Raw genomic sequence first — 24,476 nt, forward strand, 5'->3', positions numbered from 1 at the left:
TTGTTGTGATGCCTCGTGTAAGGAGGAGAAAGACGTACCATCACGTTTCCGACTTTGATAAAGGTCGGATTGTAGGCTATCGCGATTGCGGTTTATCGTAACACGACATTGCTGCTCGCGTTGGACGAGATCCAATGACCGTGAGCAGAATATAGAATCGGTGGGTTCAGGAGGGTAATACGGAACGCCGTGCTGGATCCCAACGGCCTCGTATCCATAGCAGTCGAGATGACAGCCATCTTATCCGCATCGCTGTAACGGATCGTGCAGCCACGTCTCGATCCCTGAGTCAACATATGGGGACGTTTGTAAGACAACAACCATCTGCACGAACAGTTCGACAACGTTTGCAGCAGCATGGACTATCAGCTCGGAGACCATGGCTGCAGTTACTCTTGACCCTGCATCACAGACTCAACGACGAACCTGGGTGCAGGAATGGAAAAACATCATTTTTTTCGGATGAATCCACGTTTTGTTTGCAGCACCATGATGATCGCATCCGTGTTTGACGACATCGCGGTGAACGCACATTGGAAGCGTGTATTCGTCATCGCCATACTGGCGTATCACCCGGCGTGATGGTATGGGGTGCCATTGGTTACACGTCCCGGTAACCTCTTGTTCGCATTGACGACACTTTGAACAGTGGACGTTACATTTCAGATGTGTTTCGACCCGTGGCACTACCCTTCATTAGATCCCTGTGAAACCCTACATTTGAGCAGGACAATGCATGACCGCATGTTGCAGGTCCTGTACGGGCCTTTCTGGATACAGAAAATATTCGACTGCTGCCCTGGTCAGCACATTCTCCAGATCTCTCACCAATTGAAAACGTCTGGTCAATGGTGGCCGAGCAACTGGCTCGTCACAATAGGCAAGTCACTATTCTTGATGAACTGTGGTATCGTGTTGAAGCTGCATGGGCAGCTGTACCTGTACACGCCATCCAAGCTCTGTTTGACTCAATACCGTTATTACGGCCAGAGGTGGTTGTCCTGGGTACTGATTTCTCAGGATTTATGCACCCAAATTGCGTGAAAATGTAATCACATGTCAGTTCGAGATTAATATATTTGTCCAATGAATACCCGTTTATCTTCTGCATTTCTTCTTGGTGTAGCAATTTTAATGGCCAGTAGTGTATAACGTAGAGGAAATGCGCTCGGGACCTACAGATAAACCTTCTAGCAGACCGCCAGTACTCGTTAAGTATCTTCGCAATTCACGGATCTAGCATCTAGCTGATTCACAGAGCGGTTAATTCACTCTTTGCCCTCGAGCACGTCCTCCGGAATTTTTCTCACGTGTTGCCAGGTTTCCGGCCTCGTCACCGGAAGGCCAACGTCTACCGGATATCTGCAGGCGCGCTAGCCGTGTCCCACTGCGAGATGGAAACCGCTTTGCGGTGGAAGTGCGTTTTGCTGGTACTGCACTGTGCACACACTGCACAGAGTATCAGGGTGGGATACCTGCGTGTAAAGAGGACTTAGATATCGCTCCTCGAAACTCCAGCTGAATCATCAGCAAGTCCAATTAGGTAGCAAACCATTTCAAGATATGGCAACACCTTATGTTCTCCATTTAGTACGCTCTCTGCCTTGAAGTATTTTTGAGACTGTTCAAAATCATCGTACAGATTTATTAAAATCGAAATTTGTTTTTTTTTCAGATAGATGTTAGACACACAGCAGTTTTTTAATTTTTTGGCTTGGAGTCGTATTAGAAAGTGTTGATCGTTGGCTTTCGCGTCTACAAGAAGTACATGAAGTTTCACGACTGCCCTCTGCGACACCAAAAGTATCCGCACCCGGGCTCTTGAGCTTACGTAAGAAACCGCCCGCAGTCTTAGTTAAATTCTTTCTGAACTGCCTTCATACCTAAAACATTATTCTATTTAACTGGAAATCGATTAACGGTTCAGTTTTATTCACTGGCAGACAGCAGTAGTTAACACACTGGACTAACGTTCGGGAGGACGACGGTTCAAACCCGTGTCCGGCCACCCTGATTTAGGTTTTTCAGTACTTCTCTAAATTTCTTCAGGCAAATGGTGGAATGATTCCTTTGAAAGGACATCGACGACATCCTTCCCCAATGGGACCGCTAACCTCGCTGACTGGTCCCCTCCTCCAAGTAAATCAACCAACCATCCAACCATTGCCAGACAAAAAATATGAAGCACACTAGACATGGTCAGATGTCAATGAAACTTGTTACACGTCCACACTGTCACTGGCTATGTAAATGCTTAGAGTTTCAATTCTCTGTCACACATAAAACGGCCACCAGGGTGACCAGTGCTGTTAATCATTAATGTCGTTACCAACCCCGGTAGGATATACAAGAAGCCTGAACAGAGTCAAAAGTTGATGTTGTGAGGGATAGTGAGGTGCCATGTACGCATGTGACACAGCGTTATCAGCACCTGACGAAGTTCGCAAGGGTCCACACTGTGGTTCTCCGTTTCGCCAGTTAGTCGCACCGTGCAATATCCAGATTTGTTTGAATTTTCTTATTTCGAGAGTACTGAATGGCGATCTGTTTTAACTGCTAAAAACCATTCAAAAGTCAAGGTCGCATAAAATATTTCGATGAACTGTGGGTGAAGCCCGATCAACAGGGACTTACATGCTTTGAGCGAAAATAATAATAGTGCATTGAGAATGCTTGGCCTCTAGCTGAAATCTAGATCTGCATAATAAAATTTAAGCAAGGACGACTGATTGCTGCAATCTATAATTTACAAAAAATATTTCTTTATCTACGGCAACTGGTTTTAAACAGTCTGGTTGTAATCTTCAGGCCTTAACTTTTTTAAGTTGTAAAACATGTTCGTGTAACGCACAAGATCTCAAGTGGATGAAATTTAGGATATTATAAAAGTATGTCAAAGCTAAAATATTTAGAAACATGAAGCACCTTATCCAAAAGGCCATCCTCATATAAATATTGCTCACAGCAGTGATGTAACAAGGATCCGTGAGCGATATGTATAGGGTGTTTCAAAAATGACCGGTATATTTGAAACGGCAATACAAACTAAAAGAGCAGCGATAGAAATACACCGTTTGTTGCAATATGCTTGGGACAACAGTACATTTTCAGGCAGACAAACTTTCGAAATTACAGTAGTTACAATTGTCAACAACAGATGGCGCTACGGTCTGGGAAACTCTATAGTGCGATATTTTCCACATATCCACCATTCGTAGCAATAATATGGCTTAGTCTCTGAATGAAATTACCCGAAACCTTTGACAACGTGTCTGGCGGAATGGCTTCACATGCAGATGAGATGTACTGCTTCAGCTGTTCAATTGTTTCTGGCTTCTGGCGGTATACCTGATCTTTCAGGTGTCCCCACAGAAAGAAGTCACAGGGGTTTATGTCTGGCGAATAGGGAGGCCAATCCACGCCGCCTCCTGTATGTTTCGGATAGCCCAAAGCAATCACACGATCATCGAAATATTCATTCAGGAAATTAAAGACGTCGGCCGTGCGATGTGGCCGGGCACCATCTTGCATAAACCACGAGGTGTTCGCAGTGTCGTCTAAGGCAGTTTGTACCGCCACAAATTCACGAAGAATGTCCAGATAGCGTGATGCAGTAATCGTTTTGGATCTCAAAAATGGGCCAATGATTCCTTTGGAAGAAATGGCGGCCCAGAACAGTACTTTTTGAGGATGCAGGGACGATGGGACTGCAACATGGGGCTTTTCGGTTCCCCATATGCGCCAGTTCTGTTTATTGACGAAGCCGTCCAGGTAAAAATAAGCTTCGTCAGTAAACCAAATGCTGCCCACATGCATATCGCCGTTATCAATCCTGTGCACTATATCGTTAGCGAATGTCTCTCGTGCAGCAATGGTAGTTGCGCTGAGGGGTTGCCAGAAACCCGAGGCCGCTGTTGGATCACCTGCTGCAATACCTGTGCGTTGCCCTCTGTGGTTGCCGTATGCGGTCGCCCTACCTTTCCAGCACGTTCATCCGTCACGTTCCCAGTCTGTTGAAATTTTTCAAACAGATCCTTTATTGTATCGCTTTTCGGTCCTTTGGTTACATTAAACCTCTGATGAAAACTTCGTCTTGTTGCAACAACACTATGTTCTAGGCGGTGGAATTTCAACACCAGAAAAATCCTCTGTTCTAAGGAATAAACCATGTTGTCCACAGCACACTTGCACGTTGTGAACAGCACACGCTTACAGCAGAAAGACGACGTACAGAATGGCGCACCCTCAGACTGCGTTGTCTTCTATATCTTTCACATCACTTGCAGCGCCATCTGTTGTTGAAAATTGTAACTACTCTAATTTCGAAAGTTTGTGCGCCTGCAAATGTACTGTTGTCCCAAGCATATTGCAACAAACGGTGTATTTCTATCGCTGCTCGTTTAGTTTTTATTGCCGTTTCAAATATGCCGGTCATTTTTGAAACACCCTGTATATGGACATGGCCTTTTGGACAAGGTGCTTTATGTTTTTAAATGTCTTAGCGATGACAAACTTTTGTAATGTGCTGAGTTTTATCAACATTACATCTTATAGATGAGATAGCGTGAAATGAACATGTTTTACAATATAAAGATACTTAAGAACTGAAGATGACAACAAAGACTGTCGAAACCGTTTTTCGTAAATAAATAAATATTCTGTGCCTGCTTGGCTTTTGAATTGTTTTTATTCATATTTGTGCGGTATTCGAATGTGACAGTGGGCCTATGTGCAATGCATGGGAACATGAGGGCACGCAGCCGGCCGGGGTGACCGAGCGGTTCTACGCGCTACAGTCTGGAACCGCGCGACCTCTACGGTGGCAGGTTCGAATCCTGCCTCGGGCATGGATGTGTGTGATGTCCTTAGATGAGTTAGGTTTAAGTAGTTCTAAGTTCTAGGGGACTGATGCGCTCAGGAGTTAAGTCCTATAGTGCTCAGAGCCATTTGAACAATTTTTGAGGGCACGCATGTTCATCGGCAGGGTCCCGAGCGACGACGCCTGACCACCATAGGGGAGGATTGCCGTACTGTGCACCATGCAATCGTAACTCCCTCACATCTGCGTCTGCAAACCGAGAACAAGTAACGGACTAGGTGCAGCATTCTGTGTAATCCCGCACCGTTGGTCGGAGTCTAGCAGCAGATGAACTGAGAGATTATTAACATTGCAACACAAACGGCTGCGTTTGGAAAAAAAAAAAAAAAAAAAAATGTTCAAATGTGTGTGAAATCTTAAGGGACTTAACTGCGAAGATCATCAGTCCCTAAGCTTACACACTGCTTAACCTAAATTATCCTAAGGACAAACACACACACCCATGCCCGAGGGAGGACAAAAACCTCCATCGGGACCAGTCGGGATGCGTTCTGCGTTTGAAGCGGTGCCGCGACCGACAAGTATGGAAAGCTGATCAGTGATGTCACACTGAGATCAACCACGTATCGCGGCTCTGCACTGTCCCACACGATCATCTTCGGCGGGCATGGCCTTGACCTGGGGTGCTCGTAGAGGCACAGCTATGTTGCTTCTGCCGTCATGGTGTGGGGAGTCGCCGTGTGTAACTCCAGGTCACGACTGGTGGTGCACTGAAAGAATTCTGACGCCTTGATGTGTTACCATTCATGCTACAGTATCGTGCTTGTCCACATCGGCCACATGTCTGTACAAACTGTCAGCGTAAATGTTGAGGTACTCCCGCGACCAGCAAAGTTGATAAGTACCCAACAGAACATGCCTGGGACCAGTTCGGGTTTGAGCTCTTTCCCAGTTACAGCGCTCAAGATACCAAAGACCAGTTACATCACTTGTGGGGCAGCTTGCTTCAGGAGAGGCTTTATGACGCTCTTTGCATTCGAATCAGTTAAGTGGGCCAATAACCCCCCCCCCCCACCCCCCACCCCACCCCCAGCGCTCAGGGAAAGGAAAAAAGAGAGTGCAGTTGGGTGATTTCCTTTCAAGAAAATAGCTAAAAACCCACCATAGTGCAGGTATTTAACGGGATAGGGAAAGGAAAATTTGCAGTAGGAGGCGAAATAGCCTCAGACTTCAAGAAGAACATAAAAATTCCAATCCCAAAGAAAGCAAATGTTGACATGTGTGAAAATTACCGAACTATCAGTTTAATAAGTCATAGCTCCAAAATAATAACACGAGTCCCTTACAGACGAATGGAAAAATTGGTAGAAGCCGACCTCGGGGAAGATCAGTTTGCATTTGGCAGAAATGTTGGAACACGTGAGGCCATACTGACCCTACGACTTACCTTAGAAGACAGATTAAGGAAAGGCAAACCTACGTTTCTAGCATTTGTAGACTTAGAGAAATATTTTGACAGTGTTGAATGGAATAGTCTCTTTCATATTCTGACGGTGGCAGCGGTAAAACACAAAGAGCGAAAGGCTATTTACTGTTTGTATACAGAAACCAGATGACAGTTATAAGAGTCGAGGGGCATGAAAGGGAAGCACTGGTTGAGAAGGGAGTGAGACAGGGTTATAGGTTATCTACGATGTTGTTCAATCTTTATATTGAGCAAGCAGTAAAGGAAACAAAAGAAAATTTTGGAGTACGAATTAAAATCTATGGAGAAGAAATAGAAACTTTGAAGTTTTCCGATGACATTGTAATTCCCACAGAGACAGGAAAGAAACTGCAAGAGCACTTGAACGAAACGGACAATATCTTGAAAGAAGGATATAAGATGAACACCAACAAAAGTAGTGGAATTAAATTAGGTGAATCTCAGGGAATAAGATTAGGAAAGGAGACACTTAAAGTAGTAAAGGAGTTTTGCTATTTGGGGAGCAAAATAACTGATGATGGTCGAAGTACAAAGGACATAAAATGTAGACTGGCAATAGCAAGGAAAGAGATCTGAAAAAGAAAAATTTGTTAACAGCTAGTATAGATTTAGAAGTCAGGAAGTCGTTTCTGAAAGTATTTGCATGAATTGTAGCCATGTATGGAAGTGAAACATGGACGATACATAGTTTAGACCAGAAGAGAAACGTGGGCTACAGAAGAATGCTGAAGATTAGATGGGTAGATCACATAACTAATGAGGAGGTATTGAATAGAATTGGGGAGAAAAGGAGCTTGTGGCACTACTTGACTAGAAGAAGGGATCGGTTGGTAGGACATGTTCTGAGGCATCAAGGGATCACCAATTTAGTATTGGAGGCCAGCGTGGAGGGTAAAAATCGTAGAGGGAGACCAAGAGATGAATACACTAAGCAGATTCAGAAGAATGTAGGTTGCAGTAGGTACTGGGAGGTGAAGAAGCTTTCACAGGATAGAGTAGCATGGAGAGCTGCATCAAACCAGCCTCTGGACTGAAGACCACAACAACAAAAATAACAACAGGAATGAACAGGATTTTTTTTATGGCTGCTTATTTCACGTACTAAATGAGGACGAGAACATACTATAGCGGTGGTTTGTTACACACTTACTCCGGCTTTGCGTGTAACGGAAGTGTGACGTGACTAGCTCTGTAGTGCGTGACGGATGCTTCTACGAACAGAGACTTACTTGCGTGACATCACAGATCAATGCAGATATGACAGTAAGGAAAAGAGTGGAACCAGTGCCAGGATATTGGAGACCACTTTGCAAAAGCACAAACCGAGCTTCATAATTCAGGTTCATAATCAATTAACAGGTGACTAAAAACAATTACCTGTGGTGTTACTTACGCAACATTATAAAAACGTCTTGTGCACTTTTTCGAGAACCCTCTGGTGACATCTGAGGATACTTTTCCAGTTGCACGCCATTGATTTTGCTGAACTTTCTCCCTAGGTGATCGTTATTTTCAAAAAAATTGATCTCTCTTTCATATTCTGACTGGACACTGCGTGGTTTCAGAGTGAATCGACGTAGAAGTTTTCTGTGTTGATGAGCATTTCAAGCACTCGTCTAATCCGTCCCGTGGATGAATGTTAAACGCTTTATGATACTGCTTTACGCGTGATGATTTTTAACAAATATTTTTCTTGTGTATAATGTAGTTTCTTGACATAAAAAAGTCTGCAAATTCGCTTCCTGACAAAAAAGGGCTAAGAAGACGTGGTCACAAGTCAGTGTAACTTCGTACACGTACACACAGTCGGCAGATATGTGTGATTCGTTAAGTTATCACCAGAGTGCATTATTGTGTACATCTACATCCATACTTCGCAAGCCACCTGGCGGTGTGTGGTGGAGGGCACCTTGAGTACCTCTATAGTTCTCCCTCCTATTCCAGTCTCGTATTGTTCGTGGAAAGAAAGATTGTCGGTATGTCTGTGTGAGTTCTAATCTCTCTGATTTTATCCTCATGGTCTCTTTGCGAGATGTACGTAGGAGGGAGCAATATACTGCTTGACTCCTCGGTGAAGGTATGTTCTCGAAACTTCAACAATAGCCCGTACCGAGCTACTGAGCGTCTCTTCCACTGTAGTTTATCTATCATCTCCGTAACACTTTTGCGATTATTAAATGATCCTGTAACGAAGCGTGCTGCTCTCCGTTGGATTTTCTCTATCTCTTCTATCTACCCTATCTGGTACGGATCCCACACTGCTGAGCAATATTCAAGCAGTGGGCGAACAAGTGTACTGCAACGTACTTCCTTTGTTTTCGGATTGCATTTCCTTAGGATTCTTCCAATGAATCTCAGTCTGGCATCTGCTTCACCGTCTCTCAACTTTATATGATCATTCCATTTAAAATCGCTGCTAATGCCTACTCCCAGATAATTTATGGAATTAACTGCTTCCAGTTGCTGACCTGCTATATTGTAGCTAAATGATAAGGGATCTTTGTTTCTATGGATTCGAAGCACATTACACTTGTCTACATTGAGATTCAATTGCCATTCCCTGCACCATGCGTCAAATCGCTGCAGATCCTCCTGCACTTTGGTACAATTTTCCATTGTTACAACCTCTCGATATACTACAGCATCATCCGCAAAAAGCCTCAGTGAACTTCCGATGTTATCCACAAGGTCAGTTAAGTATATTGTGAATAGCAACGGTCCTACGACACTCCCCTGCGGCACACCTGAAATCACTCTTACTTCAGAAGACTTGTCTCCATTGAGAATGACATGCTGCGTTCTGTTACCTCGGAACTCTTCAATCCAATCACACAATTGGTGTGATAGTCTATATGCCCTTACTTTGTTCATTAAACCACTACTTTCTCATCGTGTTTAACGTTGTGACCAAGCCTGGTGGGGTATGCAAGTGGCGTCAATGGTGTGAGATGTTGAGTTTTCACAGTGAAGGGCACGGAGAAGCCATGTACCCGTGCCAAACAGCGTTGTCAGCACGTGACAGGGTTTGAAAGGGGTCACATTGTGGGTCTCCATTGGTCAAATCGTGTAATATCGAGTATTGTGGGGCATTCGTACGTGACAGTAGTCCGATGCCGGACTGCGTGGGAAAGTGAGGGCAAGAATACACGCAGTCGAAGCTCGGGCGACCACACCCGACCTCCACAAGGGAATATCGCCGCATTGTGCAACAAGAACAAGAACAAGAAGTGGACTGCCCATGATACAAAGTATCACCCCGCACCATTAGTCTGAGACTAGCGACCAGTCGCACTATGGAAGTACCGTCCCACGGATAGGCTGAAATTAACACGTCAACACAAACAGCTGCTTTGGTGTGGTGCTGTGTCCGGGGAGTGTTGACTGGTGATGTACGGTACCGCATGGCGTTTAGAGATGAATCGTGCTTCTGTATTAGCCCCGCATAACCATTGTCGACGAGTATGGGGGGGGGGGGGGCGGTTCTCTGGGGAGGGGTTAGATTCTTACAAAGTTTTGGAGAGGCACTGCGATCTTACTCCTGGTGTTTTGGTGTGGGCAGCTATCGGGTACGGCTTCAAATCATGGCTGGTGGTGGACTGAAGAAACTCTGGCGGCACAACAATAAGTTGATTTGAAACTTCCTGGCAGATTAAAACTATGTGCCGGACCGAGACTCGAACTCGGGACCTTTGCCTTTCGCGGGCAACTGCTCTACCGACTGAGCTACCCAAGCACGACTCACGCCCCGTACTCACAGCTTTACTTCTACCAGTACCTCGTCTCCTACCCTCCAAACTTTACAGAAGCGCTCCTGCGAGACGTGGTCCTGGCAGAAGTAAAGCTGTGAGGACGGGGCATGAGTCGTGTTTGGGTGGCTCAGTCGGTGCCCGCGAAAGGCAAAGGTCCCGAGTTCGAGTCTCGGTCCGGCACACAGTTTTAATCTGCCAGTAAGTTTCATATCAGCGCACACTCCGCTGCAGAGTGAAAATCCCATTCTTGCAGTAAGTTGGTTGCTTCATTTGGGGAAGGGGACCAAACAACGTGGTCATCGGTCCTATAGGATTAGAGGAGGATTGGGAAGGATGTCGGCCGTGCCCTTTCAAAAGAACCTTCCCGTCATTTGCCGGAATTGATTTAGGGAAAATCTAAATCAAGATGGTAGGGCGCAGGTTTGAACGGTCGTCCTCCAGAATGCGAGTCCACAGTGCTAGCCACTGCGCCACCTCACTCGGTAACAATAAGCCAAGGACATCCTCCTTTCTGGAGTACTATCTCTCATGCGTCTGTATCGTGGCGAGACTATCGTGGCACCAGTTGTCAGTACAACACTGCTCGTTCACTCGTGTCTCAGTGAACTGTCTGCGTGATGTTGAGGTACTCCTGTGGCCAGCAACACCCCAACATCTGTCCCCGACAGAAAGTTTGTTGGAGCGGCTCGGGTGTCCATTTCATTCCAATGCCAGTATCCAGGACGTCAAGGGTCAGTTACAAAGGTTGTGGGCCGGCCTAAGCAGAGCCACCCTTTCCAATAATGAGTGCATGCATCCAGGCCATTCTGTAACCACTAAAATTAAAGTACACTACTGGCCATTAAAATTGCTACACCACGAAGATGACGTGCTACAGACGCGAAATTGAAAGGACAGGAAGAAGATGCTGTGATATGTAAATGATTAGTTTTTCAGAGCATTCACACAAGGTTGGCGCTGGTGGCGACACCTACATCGTGCTAACATGAGTAAAGTTTCCAACCGATTTCTCATACAGAAACAGCAGTTGACCAGAGTTGCCTGGTGAAACGTTGTTGTGATGGCTCGTGTGAGGAGGAGAAATGCGTACCATCACGTTTCCGACTTTGATAAAGGTCGGATTGTTGCCTATCGCGATTGCGGTTTATCGTATCGCGACATTGCTGCTCGTGTTGGTCGAAATCCAATTATTGCTAGCAGAATATGGAATCGGTGGGTTCAGGAAGGTAATACGAAACGCCGTGCTGGATTCTAACGGCCTCGTAGCGCTAGCAGTCAAGATGGCAGGCATCTTATCCGCATGGCTGTAACAGAACGAGCAGCCACGTCTCGATCCCTGAGTCAACAGATGGAGACGTTTGTAAGACAACAACCATAGTTCGAAGACGTTTGCAGCAGCACGGACTATCAGCTCGGAGACCGTAGCTACGATTACCCTTGACGCTGCATCCCAGACAGGAGCGCCTGCGATGGTGTACTCAACGACGAACCTGGGTGCACGACTAGCAAATCGTCATTTTTTCGTATGAATCCAGTATCTGTTTACAGCATCATGATTGTCACATCCGTGTTTGGTGTCATCGCCGTGAACGCACATTGGAAGCGTGTATTCGTCATCGCCATATGGTATGGGGTGCCATTGGTTACAAGTCTCGGTCACCTCTTGTTCGCATTGACGGCACTCTGAACAGTGGACGTTACATTTCAGATGTGTTACGACCCGTGGCTCTACCTTTCATTCGATCCCTGCGAAACCCTATATTTCAACAGGACAATGCACGACCGCGTGCTGCAGGTCCTGTACGGGTCTTTCTGGATACAGAAAATGTTCGACTGATGCCCTGGCCAGCACATTCTCCAGATCTCTCACGCATTGGAAACGTCTGGTCAATGGTGGCCGAGCAACTGGCTCGTCACAATACGCCAGTCACTACTCTTGTCGAACTGTGATATCGTGTTGAAGCTGCATGGGCGGCTGTACCTGTACACGCCATCCAAGGTCTGTTTGACTCAATGCCCAGGCGTATCAAGGCCGTTATTACGGCCAGAGGTGGTTGTTCTGTGTACTGATTTCTCAGGATCTATGCACCCAAATTGCGTGAAAACGTAATCACATGTCAGTTCTAGTATAATATATTTGTCCAATGAATACCCGTTTATCATCTCCAATTCTTCTTGGTGTAGCAATTTTAATGGCCAGTAGTGTATATACAATCTCAACCAGTCAAGTTTCGTTTCCTCGTCCTTTGTTATTTGCTTCATTTTTTGTGTATTAGAAATAGCTTTAATATTTTGAACACGGCTGCGTTTCATCAACGATTAGACATCAGTTAATGGCCGCATGTAGTGGCCGCGAGGTTAGAGACCCCATGTCACGGATTGCGCGGCCCCTCCCGCCGGAGTTTCGAGTCCTCCCTCGGCCATGGGTCCGTATGTTGTTCTTAGCATAAGTTAGTTTATGCAGTTTGTAAGTCTAGGAGCCGATGCCTCATCAGTTTGGTCCCTTAGGAATTCACACATACACATTTCAACAAATAACAACAAGCAATAATCTTCTGTTTCACTTGGAACTATTATTCAGTTCATTGTATAATTGTATAGTACAACAAAGAAAACTTGTACACCACATAAAACGTGTGCTGCATTATTTCATTAAACAGAAGAACACAAGAAACGCAATACTTTTCTCCATCATCTGATGTAAATATACGATGCAACCCGCATTGTTAGTTCTCCTACGCGAAATGAATAAAACTGTACGTAACATTTAAATACTGGCTGGTTAGATGAAAAATTGTAATTTACACTGGAAAAAGGTTTTCGTAGTAGCCTATCGACAGCTCGATTAATAAATGATGCCGAAAAATCCGGTTCATGATGTGTTCAGTGTTGTACAACGAGACCCGCTGGGCAAGTGCTTCCGTTCATCAATTGGTTGACCAATATGTCTATTTTTCTCAATAACCGAAAGCTGAAATAGGTGTCCATGGCTTTGTCAGATGGTTCAAATGGCTCTGAGTACTATGGGACTTAACATCTGTGGTCATCAGTCCCCTAGAACTTAGAACTACTTAAACCTAACTAACCTAAGGACATCACACAACACCCAACCATCACGAGGCAGAGAAAATCCCTGACCCCGCCGGGAATCGAACCCGGGCGTGGGAAGCGAGAACGCTACCGCACCATCGCTTTGTCAATGGCACGCTCCTACGCCCAATTTCACCCAATTATGCAGGCCGCAATTAGCGATCTAACTTTCTGACTTTGTAAGTCATTTCTTATGTGTGGTGAACGGAAGAAACCGCATGTGAAATATACCACCTGGCTTCAGAATAGTTCTCAAAGCAGATATTAGGGAATTCCGGTTTGATTACTGCAGATTTAGATATATGTGCCTTGGTTTGTGTGTGTGTGTGTGTTGTTGTGATAGGCGTCACATCCAAACCATAATGACCAGAGAAGTGGCGCAATGAATGTGGCCTATCTTACATCATCTCTCCTCGCAGGTAACGCTAGCTTTCCTGGGTGTACTTGGCATTACTAATAGTAATGCGGAACAGCTCAAGCTGTGATACTTTTGAACTATATGGTTATCAATTTGCAAGGTAACAAACACTGATAGTTACATTTTGTGGCGATGCATTTGACGCCTTGGATTAGGATGCAAAGAAAGCTGACAAATGTGCACAGGTCAGCGTCGAATACAAAATGAATCTTGTTAATTCAAGGTAATAACGACTCATTCACGCACTGAATGTGATACTGGGAAGTAGAACTTAAGTATTCATGACAGAAAGAGTAAAATAGGAGGAAGAGATGTTTATTCATGAAGACTGTGAAGGTGTACCCCAGAAAAAATCAAAACTAGTCTACTTTACGATGAAAGATTCTCGAGTTCAGACTGTTTCCATAAGGCATTCCACAGGGAGGTACTTAGTTTGGAAGGTAAGTCATGAACAACTTTCAGTGCAAGGCTATGACTGTTGGAAACTGAGGAATTACTTAGATTGCCTCTGAATACGCCACAATTTTAATACATGCCAACAGAAAGTGATGGCAGTACATCCCAACATAGCCACAACATCGAGATACACAACAGAAGGTTCCTCAGAACGAAATGGCAGACACCCCTTCATATATCACTACCACTAAATTAGGATATCAGCAGTATGTAATTAAGTGATTCCATAAAACACATACTATATTTGATGAAAAGCATAAGTTTTGTAGTTGAGAGTGTATCAGTTCCACGACACATTGGACAAACATAGGACCGCAATTCCTCTGCGGAGACCAACAGAACCAATAGAACAGTTAATTCATAAGATACTAGGGGCTTTCAATAAGGAATGTAACACTTCTTTCATCTTCATCATCATCATCATTTAAGACTGATTATGCTTTTCAGCGTTCAATCTAGAGCATAGTCCCCCTTATGAAATTCCTCCATGATCCCCTATTCAGTGCTAACATTGGTGCCTGTTCTGATGTTAAGCCTGTTGCTTCAAAATAATTCTTAGACGAATCCAGGTACCTTCTCCTTGGTCTATCCCGCTTCCTCCTACCCTCTACTGCTGAACCCATGAGTCTCTTGGGTAACTTTGCTTCTCCCATGCGTGTAACATGACCCCACCATCTAAGCCTGTTCGCCCTGACCGCTACATCCATAGAGTTCCCAGTTTTTCTTTGATTTCCTCATTGTGGACACCCTCCTGCCATTGTTCCCATTCTACTAGTACCTGCAATCATCCTAGCTACTTTCATATCCGTAACCGCAACCTTATTGATAAGGTAACCTGAATTCACCCAGCTTTCGCTCCGATACGACAAAGTTGGTAGAAAGATTGAACGGTGCACAGATAACCTAGTCATGGTACTGACTTCCTTCTTGCAGAAGGTAGAGAGTAGATCGTAGATGAGTGCTCACTGCATTTGCTTTGCTACACCTCGCTTCTAGTTCTTTCACTATGTTACCATCCTGTGAGAATATGCATCCTAAGTACTTCAAACTGTCCTCCTGTTCTAACTTAGTTCCTCCTATTTGGCACTCAATCCCTTCATATCTCTTTCCCACTGACATTACTTTCGTTTTGGAGATGCTAATCTTCATAGCATAGTCCTTACATTTCTGATCTAGCTCTGAAATATTACTTTGCAAACTTTGAATCGAATCTGCCATCACAAATAAGTCGTCCGCATATGCGAGACTGCTTATTTAGTGTTCATATGTCTTAATCTCGCCCAGCCAGTCTACTGTTTTCAACATATGATCCATAAATAATATGAACAACAGTGGAGACAGGTTGCAGCCTTGTCTTACCCCTGAAACTACTCTGAACCATGAACTCAATTTACCGTCAACTCTAACTGCTGCCTGACTATCTATGTGTTGTTGTGGTCTTCAGTTCTGAGACTGGTTTGATGCAGCTCTCCATGCTACCCTATCCTGTGCAAGCTTCTTCATTTCCCAGTACTTACTGCAACCTACGTCCTTCTGAATCTGCTTAGTGTATTCATCTCTTGTTCTCTACGATTTATACACTCAAATGCTAATTTTGTGATCCCTTGATGCCTCAGAACATGTCCTACCAACCGATCCCTTCTTCTAGTCAAGTAGTGCCACAAGCTCCTCTTCTCCCCAGTTCTATTCAATACCTCCTCATTAGTAATGTGATATACCCATGTAATCTTCAGCTTTCGTCTGTAGCCCCATGTTTCTCTTCTTCTCTAAACTATGTATCGTCCATGTTTCACTTCAATACATGGCTACACTTCATACAAATACTTTCAGAAACGACTTCCTGACTTCTAAATCTATACTAGATGTTAACAAATTTCTCTTCTTCAGAAACGCTTTCCTTGCCATTGCCAGTATACATTTTATATCCTCCCTACTTCGACCATCATCAGTTATTTTGCTCCCCAAATAGCAAAACTCCTTTACTACTTTAAGTGTCTCATTTCCTAATTTAATTCCCTCAGCATCACCCGACTTAATTCAACTACATTCCATTATCCTCGTTTTGCTTTTGTTGATGTTCATGTTACATCCTCCTTTCAAGACACTGTCCGTTCCATCCAACTGCTTTTCCAAGGCCTTTACTGTTTCTGACAGAATTATAATGTCATCGGCGAACCTTAACATTTTTATTTCTTCTCCATGGATTTTAATACCTACTCCGAATTTTCCTTTTGTTTGCTTTACTGCTTGCTCAATATACAGATTGAATAACATCGGGGAGAGGCTACACCCCTGTCTCACTCCCTTCCCAACCGCTGCTTCTCTTTCATGTCCCTCGAATCTTGTAACTGCCATCTGGTTTCTGTACAAATTGTAAATAGCCTTTCGCTCCCTCTATTTTACCCCTGCCACCTTTAGAATTTGAAAGAGAGTATGCCAGTCAACATTGTCAAAAGCTTTCTCTAAGTCTACAAATGCTAGAAACGTAGGTTTGCCTTTCCTTAATCTTTCGTCTAAGATAAGTCGCAAGGTCAGCATTGCCTCACGTGTTCCAATATTTCTACGGAATCCAAACTGATCTTCCCCTAGGTTGGCTTCTACTAGTTTTTCCATTCCTCTGTAAAGAATTAGCGTTAGTATTTGCAGCTGTGGCTTATTAAACTGATTGTTCGTTTCACATCTGTTAACACCTGCTTTCTTTGTGATTGGAATTATTATATTCTTCTTGAAGTCTTAGGGTATTTCGCCTGTGTCATACATCTTGCTCGCCAGATGGTAGAGTTTTGTCAGGACTGGCTCTCCCAAGGCTATCTATGTAAAGACCTTTAATTGCTTGCAAAAGTTTGCCCCCTATTCCATAATGTCGTAGAACAGACAATAACTTCCTCCTAGGAACCTGGTCATATCCCTTTAATGACAACATTTATAAACAACAACATGGCCTAGCAATGGGATCATGTATATCCGGTACCATAGCCGACATATACATAAATCACTTAGAGCAAAAATTATTTGACAGCCAGGAACCTTGCCTAAGGAAAATAGAATTTTATAGGAGATATGTAGATGACACACTACTGTTAATGAAAGGAGATACCAAAGACATCACAGACATCCTTAATCATTTCTATAATCTAAACGAGAAAGTCAAATTTACAGTGGATCATGAGCAAAATAAAAGTATCAACTTTCTGGACCTAAATATTACAAGACACAACAACACATGCACATTCAAAATTTATAGAAAAACACAATGACTGACACCACAATCACTGCAACCTCATGTCACCCAAATATCCATAAACAGGCAGCATACAGGTCAATGCTGCATAGGGCAACAAAAATACAATTGAACCAGGAAAATATGCAACAAGAAATGAACGCAGTGAAGAAGATTGCACTTGCCAATGGTTACAATGCTTACATGGTTGGCACAATCTTAGACAAAGTGAAGAGAAACCTAGGTAAAAACTGCACCACAGAAGAAAAAGAGAAAAACAAATATATATCTAGCATTCCATACATAAGCAATGTATCACAGAAGATTGCAAATATTTTCAAAAATCACAGAGTAAAAATTGGGTTTTCTACATCAATAAACTACACCAAAACTAATACATAATATAAAGTGTAATCATGATCCATATTCAGACTCTGGAATATACAAGGTAACATGCCAGGAATGCTCCAAGTTCTACGTAGGACAAACAGGACGAAATATCAACACCAGATACACAAAGCCCATTAGAGCATACACACACAACAAACACACTACATCAGCAATAGCAACACACATACATAATACAGGACACCCATTTGGAAAAATAGAGCAAAATGTCAGAGTACTCCACCGACTAAATAAAGGACATAAAATGGATTTGCTTGAACAACTCGAGATGTATTCACATTATAGAAAATATGAAGATAAAATATTAAATGAAAAACTTGAAAGTGAATCAGTGAATTTCTTCTGATGTTTCGATAATATACTAAAATAAACATAGTAAAACATAGAAACAAGCACAAATGTAAAATTAATATAAGTAATTCATGAGCCAAATTGTTAAGATAAATAACCTCTGTACAAAAGCATATCATAATCTGTGGAAGACCTATAACGTTATCTCTGTGAACTACCTGTAGGAAGATCTTTGTAACTGTTTTGTTTATATAAGATATTTTCGATGTGTAAAGTGTACAAGTTGTGTGTGATGTTAAGTGTGTGTGAGATTCTACACAAATGGACCATTAGAAAACTGTAAGTACAAATTGTTCTTAAACTTTAGCCACTAACCTCACAGAAAGAATTGATACCCAACTGAAAATCGCGTTTCTTATGTATTACAGTAAAAGTCAACAAAATGAACCAGACTCACACACACACTGACAACATCAAAAGAAATGGCTTATCACACATAAAAAAACGCACTTGAAAATTGGAATTATTTCTCGAAACGCGTCGTGCGAATAGTAAAATAAAGAAAAAATCGTGACTGGCAGCAGAAGATTTATTTATTTATACACAAACCTATTATGTCATTATAATTTGTCGTTGAGAGCAAGACCTGTCTATTAACGTATGTGTCTCAAGCCGTCTATTTGAAGCAACAGTACGAAAAATAGAACTGATGCTATATCTACGCTTAATATCAAGTATAATACAGCATAGTTTTGAAAACGACGTGGATAACATATTATGTGGAGTAACACACTATTGCTCAATGCGCTAAGAACGAAATGTTAGTGCGGATCTACACTGCAATACACTGAAGTGTATACAGTACTACGTATGTCAGATGTTCAGATGTGTGTGAAATCTTATGGGACTTAACGGCTAAGGTCATCAGCCCCTAAGCTTACACACTAGTTAACCTAAGGACAAACACACACACCCATGCCCGAGGGAGGGCTCGAACTACCGCCGGGATCAGCGGCACAGTCCATCATTGCAGCGTCTTAGACCGCACGTCTAATCCCGCGCAGCGAACTATGTCAGCTTCAGTTTTCTGAAATTATCTAATTTGCTATAAACTAAAGACGTTTTAACCTGTTTAAACAATCCCTCACACAGGTATTACAGACGATCTTTTATTGATGACAAGTTATTGTTCTGAATTACCCGTGTCAGTGAAAGTGCATGAGGATAACGTTTGTACTCGAATTAGAAGTATTCGTTTCCTTCCTTGTACATTGCTCAATGACTCTCATACAGGTATCCGCTTTATTCCTTACAAATTAACAAGCTATTTGTAACCTAAACTATATTTTATTTTTCTTAGGGATTAAGTCTTGAAACGTGTAATGGATAAATTAATGACAGTATAGTGTTGTTATAATGTAAATTTAAAAAAATTGTATCTTTATTCTGAGACTCAGTCTTCATGTATCAGTTTTATACGGGAACGATTGAGAATGTGGCGAGCCTGAAACTAGCAGCATAAAATTAAATATAAATAAATAAAATAAAAATAGTGTGTACTTAATCAACAGTAGACCCGTATTTAGAATTTTCTTACGAAAATTACGGAGAAAATCATGCAATCTGATTTTACCAAATCAGTAACGTAGTAGACACGCAGAAATGAAAGTGAGTGAACAGACATAATGGCTCTGAGCACTATGGAACTTAACATCTGAGGTCATCAGTCCCCTAGAACTTAGAACTACTTAAACCTAACTAACCTAAGGACATCACACACATCCATGCCCGAGGCAGGATTCGAACCTGCGATCGTAGCGGTCGCGCGGTTCCAGACTGAAGCGCCTAAAACCGCTCGGCCACTCTGGCCGGCAAACAGACATAGATAAAGCAAGAGAAGAGTGCGTCCGCAAGGCAAGGGTATTTTGTGGAACAACGTGAGATATCACGTTTTCTGCTCCTTATTTTGTAAAGCGACCCACTTTTTATCATGCATCAGATTTTCCTTGAACGCCCATATTGTGTTTCTCTGGGAAGAACAGTACGAAACAGTCGAAGACGTCTGCATACGAGTCAGCGATAACGTTTGTCAATAACTGTTCGTCTTGATAGCAGCGCCATTGGGAAACACTCCTCAGAGAGCTGGACTGTCCTCCAAATGCTTTATCGACCATCGAGGCTTTTGATTGAACAGTTACTGTTTCGTTTAGCACTTTTCACACAATTTCTTATTTTATTTATTTTGTGACCTGAAAGGGTTTCTATAGGTAGGCTGTATACCACTTTTACACATTTTATTCCGATTTTAAGTATGGATATTGTTTCCATATTTCTATTATAATCTTATGTTTTACTGTTAGATACCCTTGAGAAACCATTCTAATTAATAACAACGAATATCATGTCTTAAGCTATTGAAGGAAAATTCTATTTCTCACCCCATAAATGGCGACGGTGTAAATCCATACCTATTATATAAATGTGTGGATATATGTATGTCCGTTCAACATCTCTTCCTAAATCAATGGACCAGTTTCAACCAAACTTGGTACACATATCACCTACTCTTTTGATAGAATTATTGTGGGGGTAAGAATCAAAGGAGTGGGGTGTTATGAAGTGTAGCCCACGACGTGTTAATATCCAACTTAGCGACTCGCAAATACACTTTACGAAATTTTTTCTCGCTGACAACCTGCATAACACGATTACGAGAAGAAGTTTTATCTCTTAAATTTTCGTTTTTCTTGCAGTAAAACTGCCCCATGAAACATGACTGATTAATTTATTATTTCCTTACTACTAACTGTATTCCAGAAACATTTTTCAGGCAGTGTTTACATATACAGCTGAATGTACCAGGAAAGTAAATTAGTTAAGAATATATGATGTCATAAACAAACAATGGAAAATCCAAAATGGAATGTAACAATACTGTGAAAAGAAAAATTGCTACTCATCACATAGCAGAAATGATGAGTCGCAGATAGGCACAACAAACAGACTGTCACAAATAATAGCTTTCGGCTGAGTGTGGCCTCAGCTGCGTGAGACTGCGGTCGTGCGTGTGTGTGTGTGTGTGTGTGTGTGTGTGTGTGTGTGTGTGTTGCATTTGCGTGAGTGCGTATGTGTGTGGTCGATGTCTAATTCTGACGAATGCCTTATTGGTCGAAAGCTATTATTTGTGACAGTCTTTTTGTTGTGCCTATCTGCGACTCAGCATCTCTGATATATGGTGAGTACCAACTTTCCTACTCACAATATTGGTACGTCATACACATATGCATGAAAAACTGCCACATGTCACTTAAATTTCTTACTTCATCGGTACTAATTCTATTCGCAACACGTTTCTCAGACAGTATCCACATATGCCGCTGAATGTACCTACAAAAATATATCATCGTACAGTTCAGGAGATGTCATAAACATTTAGCCGCGTGAAAATGAAATTGCAGGGTGAGAGTCGCTAGAATTATAGGTGTAACATATATACAAATACGTGGGAAATACGTTAAATACGTGTGATTTATATTTGGCATCCTGAAGCAGTGGAGCAATTTAAATCAAATTTGGTACAGTTATTAGTTACTATATGGAATAAAATACTTGTGACAAAGTGGAATGGTAAGAGTACGCACTTGAAAATGGTCAGTCTCGAAATTAGCTGATCGTGGCGTAAATAATAGCGATTCCGTAACAGCTGGGGTGAAAAACCGAACTGTTCTTCAGTGTTTTATCTGAAAACTACCTTGAGCAGTTAAACAGAGAACCGACTCGTGGTGATAACATATTTGAACTTCTGGTGACAAACAGACGCGAACTATTTGAAACAGTTAACGCAGAACAGGGAATCAGCGATCATAAAGCGGTTAAGGCATCGATGATTTCAGCCGGAAATATAAATATTAAAAAAGGTAGGAAGATTTTTCTGTTTAGCAAAAGTGACAAAAAGCAGATTACAGAGTACCTGACGGCTCAACACATAAGTTTTATCTCAAGTACAGATAGTGTTGAGGATCAGTGGACAAAGTTCAAAACCATCGTACAATATGTGTTAGATGAGTATGTGCCAAGCAAGATCGTAAGAGATGGAAAAGAGCCCCCATGGTACAACAACCGAGTTAGAAAACTGCTGCGGAAGCAAAGGGAACTTCACAGCAAACATAAAAATAGCCAAAGCCTTGCAGACAAACAAAAATTACGCGAAACGAAATGTAATGTGATGAGGAAATTTTGGTCTTATGTCAAAGCGGAAGGTGGATCAAAACAAAATGTCCAGACACTCTGTGACCAAAATGGTACTGATAAAGAGGATGACAGACTAAAGGCCAAAATAATAAACGTCTTTTCCAAAGCTGTTTCACACAGGAAGACTGCACTGTAGCTCCTTCTCTAGATTGTCGCACAAATGACAAAATGGTAGATATCGAAATAGACGACAGAGGGATAGAGAAACAATTAAAATCGCTCCAAAGCGGAAACGCCGCTGGACCTGATGGGATACCAGTTCGATTTTACACAGGGTTCGCGAAGGAACTTGCCCCCCCTCCCCCCCCCCCCCCCCCCCCCCCCTCTTTTTGCAGCGGTGTACCGCTGTCTTTAGAAGAGTGCAGCGTTCCAAAGGATTGGAAAAGGGCACAGGTCATCCCCGTCTTCAAGAAGGGAAGTCGAACAGATGTGCAGAACTATAGACCTATATCTCTAACGTCGATCAGTTGTAGAATTTTGGAACACGTATTATGTTCGAGTATAATGACTTTTCTGGAGACTAGAAATCTACTCTGTAGGAATCAGCGTAGGTTTCGAAAAAGACGGTCGTGTGAAACCCAGCTCGCGTTGTTCGTCCACGAGACTCAGAGAGCCATAGACACGGGTTCACAGGTAGATGCCGTGTTTCTTGACTTCCGCAAGGCGTTCGATACAGTTCCCCATAGTCGTTTAATGAACAAAGTAAGAGCATATAGACTATCAGACCAATTGTGCGATTGGATTGAAGAGTTCCTAGATAACAGAACGCAGCATGTCATTCTCAATGGAGAGAAGTCTTCCGAAGTAAGAGTGATTTCAGGTGTGCCGCAGGGGAGTGTCGTAGGACCGTTGCTATTCGCAATATACATAAATGACCTTGTTGATAACATCGGAAGTTCACTGAGGCTTTTTGCGGATGATGCTGTGGTATATCGAGAGGTTGTAACAATGGAAAATTGTACTGAAATGGAGGAGGATCTGCAGCGAATAGTCACATGGTGCAGAGAATGGCACTAGAATCTCAATGTAGACAAGTGTAATGTGCTGCGAATACATAGAAAGATAGTTCCCTTATCATTTAGCTACAAAATAGCAGGTCAGGAACTGGAGGCGGTTAATTCCATAAATTATCTGGGAGTAGGCATTAGGAGTAATTTAAAATGGAATGATCATATAATGTTGATCGTCGGTAAAGCAGATGCCAGACTCAGATTCATTGGTAGAATCCTAAGGAAATGCAATCCGAAAACAAAGGAAGTAGGTTACAGTACGCTTGTTCGCCCACTGCTTGAATATTGGTCAGCAGTGTGGGATGCGTACCAGATAGGGTTGATAGAAGCGATAGAGCAGCTCGCTTCGTTACAGGTTCATTTAGTAATCGCGAAAGCGTTACGGAGATGATAGATAAGCTCCTGTGGAAGACTCTGCTTTTGTTATAGTTTCGAGAACATAGATTCACCGAAGAGTCAAGCAGTATATTGCTCCCTCCTACGTATATCTCGCGAAGAGACCATGAGGATAAAATCAGAGAGATTAGAGCCCACACAGAAACATACCGACAATCCTTCTTTCCACGATCAATACGAGACTAGAATAGACGGGAGAACCGATAGAGGTACTCAGGGTACCCTCCGCCACACACCGTCAGGTGGCTTGCGGAGTATGGATGTAGATGTAGATATATTCGTGAATGAGGCAAGAAGAAACTTCAGCTATTCGCTACGTGACGCTGGAAACTTCCGTAACCTAATCGCTAACGCTCTCTTTCGGCTGTAACTCGTGCGTACATAAGTGCAGGACGCTCTCACGCACTTGTTCGTCTACTTGTGTGCAGGGCTGATTTAAGACCCACGCGATACAAGCTGGGAGGGAGGCCGGTAGCAGCGCAAGTGTAAGGTTTCTGCAAAGGACGAAACACAATTAGCAGCCAAGCTGAGAAGGGCGCACAACATTTTTATACAGAGCGTATCAAAACTAGCAGCGAAAGCTGACAAGGTTGAAACAGTGCGAGGGTAGAGAAGGGAGAAGGGAAGGCACCTAATGATAAACCACTTGTGTTCAAAACGTTCCCGAATCTAGACTGATTATGTGTAAAAAAAGTATTTCACATTGGTACTTGTTTTAGAATGCTCCTAATGGTATGTTTTTGCGGTACCCATGTTATCCTTATTGCATTCTGCTAGATGGTTTTCTGTATACTTCGTCTCCAACCAAGTTGGACCTATTATTGTTACATTCCTGATTTTTGTTTAGATTTTTTAAACAGATCTAATGATGGTAGAAATCCG

At 42.7% G+C, this 24,476-nt stretch overlaps 1 protein-coding gene and 1 non-coding gene across 6 annotated transcripts in view; both read right to left on the minus strand.

Annotated features, from left to right (window-relative positions):
* The window catches only part of LOC126365918 (peptidoglycan-recognition protein LA-like), a 351,809-nt gene that overhangs the window by 137,497 nt on the left and 189,836 nt on the right, over positions 1-24,476 (minus strand). The gene's annotated exons all lie outside the window — the stretch shown is intronic.
* Positions 9,965-10,039, minus strand: Trnas-cga (transfer RNA serine (anticodon CGA)). The gene has a single exon. It is a non-coding gene; the product is annotated as a tRNA-Ser (tRNA).

Source organism: Schistocerca gregaria, chromosome 4 (genome assembly GCF_023897955.1).
Source record: "Schistocerca gregaria isolate iqSchGreg1 chromosome 4, iqSchGreg1.2, whole genome shotgun sequence".
Classification (NCBI taxonomy): Eukaryota; Metazoa; Arthropoda; class Insecta; order Orthoptera; family Acrididae; genus Schistocerca; species Schistocerca gregaria.